Genomic DNA, 6,611 nt, shown 5'->3' with positions numbered 1-6,611 from the left:
GGGATTAATTGTAAATTCAGCATGTGGCTTTAAAGAATTTGGATTTGAAGACTTTTTTTTTCAGAGCTTCATGCAAAAGAATTCCTATCAGAGCTCTATATTAATAGTGAATGCATTAATTTGATTTAAATTCTCATCCGGGAAATGTCACTGAATAAAACAAATTAATCCAACACCATGATATAGTGCTATCAATCTAATCGGGAAGGAATATACAAGAAACCATCAATGCTGAGGATCATAAAATCTGTTGATTTCCCTGAAAGAGGAAAAAAAGACAAAATGGAGCAGGAAAGAAGGAAGAAAAAAGTTTTGTGAGGAGACAGACTCAGAAACAAGAAGAAAATGAATGTTTAAAAAAAAAAGAAAAAATGAAAGTGAGTGTAAGTTAAAAAGATAAATAAATAAATAAGATTAAGTTATAGGAAGAAAGAGGAAAGAACCAAATGAAACTCTGTGCCAGATAAGGATATCATTTGATAGAAAGCAGAAGGCAACACATAATATGAGCTGACAGATGAGGTGGAGAACACCACATGGGTAACCAAATATTTGCAAAGGAGTGTCAGCAGAAGAGCTGTGGTTTAACCAAGGTGGCAGATAGCTGAGGCACTGATGCTTCACACAGCCTTGTTCAATGGGAAATGTCCCTGGGGTGTGCCTTGCTGAAAGGAAGAGCTGACGACACAGGAAAGGAGAGGGGAAGTCCCTGAGCTGCCTGCTCAGTCTCCAGGACTAGCAGGCACACAGCTAGCACAAGTACTTAAAAAATTCAGTTGTTTTTTTAATTTTGTTTCATTGAGAAGGCTGTGGTTAGGGCAGAGTTTTGTGACCACACTACCTCCAGGTGTGACTATCTCAATGCTTTCTATGAGACATCACACCATGCACTCATGAGCCTACTCCTGCTGCATCAGAGCACAGCTCACCACACTCAAGGTGCATTTCCAGACTGACAAAAAAGGTCTTCACAACAATATTGATCAGGTTACATTTGGTTCTTAGCATCCACTCACAGTCTTGAAGACAGGCAGATGGAGCTGGAGGCAGCTTTACACAGAAAATTCAGTTTCTAAAGGCAAGGTTTCTGAGAATAAAATGGACATTTTTGAAGCAAAAACTCTTTTTTTCAGCTCTTTCATGCTGTCTGTTCTTACATGTATTCTTCTGTACATGCAGGCTAGAGGATGAAAAATGGTCTTGCTTTGAGCTACAACAGCTGCTTTGAAGTGGTTGATCGACTTTGAACTGTACACTGCTTATTTCTGATGGTGGGTCTGATGAAGGCAAACTACAGCACAGTATTTTCTGAGGTTCTAAGGTGGAAAAGACATGCAAAAATCATTATATTAAACCTACCATGCTGATACAGTGAGCTGTAATGTCCAAAACAGGGATAGAGCTGTGCTAAACCCCTGCAGCTACATACAGATGGGAATATAAGTCACACATAATGTGACACATTAGATAACAGTCATGTCTCTTTTCAGCAGAGAATTAAACTGACTCATGGTATTCACTTATTTCCTAAGTAGAGCTCCTAGAATTCAATCTCAATACTAGAACTCAATTACTTGGACATTTTATATACTGTGTTGAAGGCCTTATTTCTATTCCAATATTATATTAAACCTATTCTGCATGACTTAACGTCTACTTTCTGCTTCAGGATGATACCACTTTCATCATTCTGGGAAAGGTTGCTTACATAATTATAAATGACCAAAGGGTAAAAGGAAAAAAAAAAAAAAAAAAAAAAAAAAAAACAGGTTCAGAAAATATTTGAGGTAAATTTTTTCTCCCCAGACTGTTTCTAACTTACAATTTCATTCAGAAATCACAAGGTAAGCTAGTTAGGAAGTGCAACATATTTTCCAACAATGAAGATGAAAATAGATACTATATTAGTAAAATGTCATCCAAAAACAGCAAGATCTTTAAAATCACAATCACACTTGACTTAACAGTTTGAGTGTTATTTGAGCCACCCTAAAGCTTCTTATTTCCATGCTGCAAGATTGACATATTGACAGTTGCACAGGGATGAACTTTAAAAATACATGAAGGCAGTGGAGGTCAACCAAAGTCTGAATAAATGTTAGAGTGCCAGAGGCTCATGAGGAAGTGTAAGAAATTCAGGCGTTCCTAATGTCCCTGAGACCAAAAAAAGGAATTAACAGGGCTCTGAATGTGTTGCCTTGAAGTCAGACCAATGGGATTCCAAGCACTGGCTTGTCTCAAGGAAGCAAGAAAGAGGTCAGCACTGCCCAGATTTCTCAGCACTGTGCTAAGGGGAAAACTGCAAAATCTTATCCAGAAAGGACAGAACTACAAAGAGTCTTCAGATCCTGCTGTTTTCTAAAGAAAGGAGACTCTACTTTTATCTGTGCTTTCTCATCTGTCTTTACAATTATTTGTACCTTCATACAATTCTTTAGCTGAATGTGTATCTATATGCAAATAAACAAGACCTCAGAACATTTCCTTTGCTTTTAAAGCTTTCTGAGTGGTGCAAAACTAGCTGAGAGGTCCCACTTCCATTTCTGCAGACATTTTACTCTACAGAAATCTTCAGAACAGTGTTCAGGATTGTGCCAAATATTTATCTGTTGCCAAAAATCCTTGCTTTTCACTGCGAGTTCAACAACAGACAGGTTTAAAGCATAAACCTGGATAACGCATTTTTAATCAGTCCAGAGGAATTTGTCTGGAAGCTGAGTTTTGCTACTTGAGCTTGTTTTTAATCCCTTCCCTTACAATCTTCAGTAGGAAAGACAATCCTGCCATTAGGAATGCTCTGTGGGGAAAGAAGGACTGCTCCTACAGCTTGTTGAGACTTCTCCTTCAGCCTGCTGTACATCATGTTTTATTTTCACTTGTTCAGAAGTTGCCCATATGCTTCCTCTTCAGATAAAGAAGAGGAGCCAGATAATACAAATAACCTAATGAGACCGTCTGCCCCTATGAGAAGAAATCATACCGTTATGATAAGGAATTACTAACTGAACATAGATGTATGGAGCTGTAGAAAAATAACAGGATGCCCAGAGGGATTGAGTTCAGAGCAACACCTGAAGCAGACAGTTTATAGGAAGCAAAAGCTGCTGGTCAGATAAGAGAAACAACACTGGCAACAGTAAGGCACGTCTGCTGTGCATGACCATGAGGCATGTAAGAAAGCATATCTTATTAAGTGAGATTGCATCCATGCTGCTGCTGAAGGCATGACTATGGAATGCAAAGAGCACTGGCTCACTAGCTTATGCAGGTAAAAGTAGTACAAACACCATAGCACTACTTTTAGGACAAGATATGCCATTGTGGGGGAATTTGCACCTACGTAGTGACTATGAGATTCCAATAGAGTTTGTACATCCCAACTGCAGAGTAAGCATACCTTAGTATTGCCACTCATTAGGCTTAGTAATACATAATTTCTGCAGTCCATAGAATGACTTGGGTTGGAAGGGACCTCAAGTATGAACAAGTTTTAGCCCCTAGCCACAAGCAGGGCCACCAACCTCCAGATTTGGTACTAGACCAGTTTGTCAGGGACCACATCCAACCTGGTCTGGAATACCTCCAGGAACAGAGCATCTGCTTCTCTGGGCAGCCTGTTCCAGTGCCTCACCACTTTCTCTGAGAACTTCCCCCAACATTTAATCTAAACCTTCCCTCCTTGAGCTTAAAATCCTCCCTCTTTGCCCTATCACCACCTACCCTCATAAAAAGTTGAATCCCCTCCTGTTTAGAATCCTCCTTTAAATACTGGAAGGCTGCAATATCATCTCCTCTCAGCCTTCTCTTCTCCAGGCTGAAGAAGTCCAGTTCCCTCAGCCTGTCTTCATACAGAAGGTGTTCCAGTCCTCATGATCATCTTCATGGCCCTCCTCTGGACCCTAACAGCTCCACATCTTTACTGCATTGGAGGCCCCAGACCTGATTCAATACTCCAGATGGAAACTCATGATGGCAGAGCAGAGATGAACAGTCACCTCCTCGCCACCCCTCTTCTGATAGAGTCCAGAATACCAGTGCCTTTCCAAACTACAAGAGCACAATGCTGGCTCAAATTTCTCATCCACTAGAATCCCCAAGTCCTTCTCCACAAGGAGACTCAGAAGTCCTACTCCCAGTCTGTATACATAACCAGGATTCCTCTGGCCCACGTGCAAAACCTTGCACTTTACTATGTTGAACCTCATTAGGTTCACACAGACCCACTTTCCAAGTTTGTCAAGGTCTACCTGGTGTACTGACTATCCATTACAAAATTTCTAATTAAGTGTTAAAGTTTCACTTTCCATTTAGCAGGATTTAAAATTTATTACAAAGCTCAACTTAGCTAATTTAATATTTAAAGTTTCAAATCCTAAAAACTTTTTCTACTGCTAGCCATTAGTATTACAAATGATTTATATATATATATATATATACACATATATATATATACACACACACTAAAGTAAAACAAAATTTCTTCATCAGCCCATCTTCTTAGGATATAGACTATTCTAATTTAAAGTTACATCATAGGCATTTTTCATAAGGAAAATGCCATTATAAAACGCAGACTTCATTTTATTTTACTGTGCTTTTCCAACATCGCTAATGGGATCTTACAGTGTACGCGCCTATGTTTAACTCAGTTTCCATTAAGTCACTGCAGTCCATCTTCTGTAAATTTGTCAAAGCGTTCATTTAGATTTCAAGATGCCACATTTTCTCAGACAGAGTTTTCCTGAGAGGAAATGATCTTTTTATTTCTCTAAATATTGTTAGCCGTCTATGATTTGACTTCAGACATCTTGCAATTACCAGCAGCCAAATGAGAGCAGACTTGCATTTCTTCAATGTTGGTAGAAGGAGCAGAGGATAAATAGTTATAACATTAATTGGAAACCTTCTTTTCAGAGTCTTTTTCTTTTGTTGTTATGTAGTGACACTGTTCTTCACTCTTCAATCCCACTGTTCCAGCACTGACTACATCCTCTGTCTGACCCATAAGGAACAGTTCTTCTGTGATCATTTGACAGAACACTAGCAGTTTGATGCAGAAAAAAAATTAGTAAGTCCCTTAATAGCAGTTTAGGGCGTGCTTAAACTACATCATTGTGTAAGAGGCTGCTCAGAGCCATGTGACTATCCTTGCCTTCAGAACCAAACATACTCCACATGAAAGTTTTATACTGTGCAGCTCAGAGACTCTAAGGGGAGGGCAGATCTCAGTCATGTATAAAAATGACACTGTTGGTACACAAGGACAATAATGTTTTAATGGGTAGGAAGGTTCCATTTCATAATGTATAATAACAATTTTGTTGATGGAAGATGGGAAACCACCATTTTCAAACCAAAATGAAGCATGCATTTGGTACTACACAATTCATTAATTCTGTTTTTCTACAGTTAAAAATATTCAAAAGTCATAGAGTTTCTTCATCCATTACTAACCTCCAGAGGTTCCTTAAGGGTGCCTCTATGGGAAGATAGAACTTAAAACTTCCTTATTCACACTGTCTGCATTTATTCAAATTTCATTCTTATGTCACATCTTTTCCTAAAATCACGACATCCAGCTGTGTATGCCTGAACCATGAGAGGTTAAGCTAGTTTTAAGGACTGCCAACTTCACTCATTTCTAAAAACCTGTGAAGAGCTACACATTCAGCAGTTTCAATCCTTTTTTAAACAGTGCTGTCACTGCCTTATCAGCAGATCAAATATCAAGTTTGTTAACATTTCTGATTTTGATAAACACTTCAGGAATATAGTCCCTGTCCATTTCTTTTTTATTTATGGAAGGCTAAAAAAGTGTAAGTAAAATTCAGTGTGAAAGATTCCAACTGAGGAGAGATCTGTCAGTGACATCTGAAAATGTTTAACTCAATGTCTCCATTGAAATACAAGAATATCAATTATAGTTTCTTTCTACTGAGGAAAGATATGAAAGATCTGTTTATTTATGCAATATTTTAAAATAGTAATAAATAGAAAGACTTGACATCCAGCTAAAGGCGAAGACATTTCTTTAAGTATTACAGTGCATCTTAAGAGATATGTTCTCATATATATAATGCTCTGATGACACAATATTGGAAGCACTGTAAAAAGCTACAGAGCTCATAGATGAAAGAAGTATCTTTAAGACATATAGGCACACAAAAGCTGCAAACGTAAATTTTGCCTGGAATATTAAGACAGTTTTTCATATTTAATATAAGGTTGTAAATATTTCCTGATGTCTCTATGAGGGAAATAAATTGTATAAATTCATAAATAGACAAAACTTGGGACCACTGTGCTATTCCATTAACATGATGGGAAAGTTCACCAGCACACATCAGGTAAAGGAGATCACAAAAATGATAGTGTATAGATACGCATAGATAGTGTATAGAGTCACAAAGATAACTAAGACAACTTCAGAATATGATAGGCTGTAACACTACATCTCTACCTTTGCTTTTAAGAAAAAAAACTGGTCTGAAATTTTAAATGCTTTTATAGAGAAGTGTAAGCTTCTACTTCAAGGTGAATAATATTACAGGAATAAATTTTAGTGTTATGTACTTAATATTTGTCAAGTTAATGTAAAATAGCATTAAAAA

The sequence above is a fragment of the Lagopus leucura genome, unplaced genomic scaffold (assembly GCF_019238085.1).
Source record: "Lagopus leucura isolate 7727_CA_CO unplaced genomic scaffold, USGS_WTPT01 Super-Scaffold_73, whole genome shotgun sequence".
In the NCBI taxonomy this organism is placed as follows: Eukaryota; Metazoa; Chordata; class Aves; order Galliformes; family Phasianidae; genus Lagopus; species Lagopus leucura.
The sequence above is the reverse complement of the archived record's forward strand: the minus strand, read 5'-3'. Positions refer to the sequence as shown.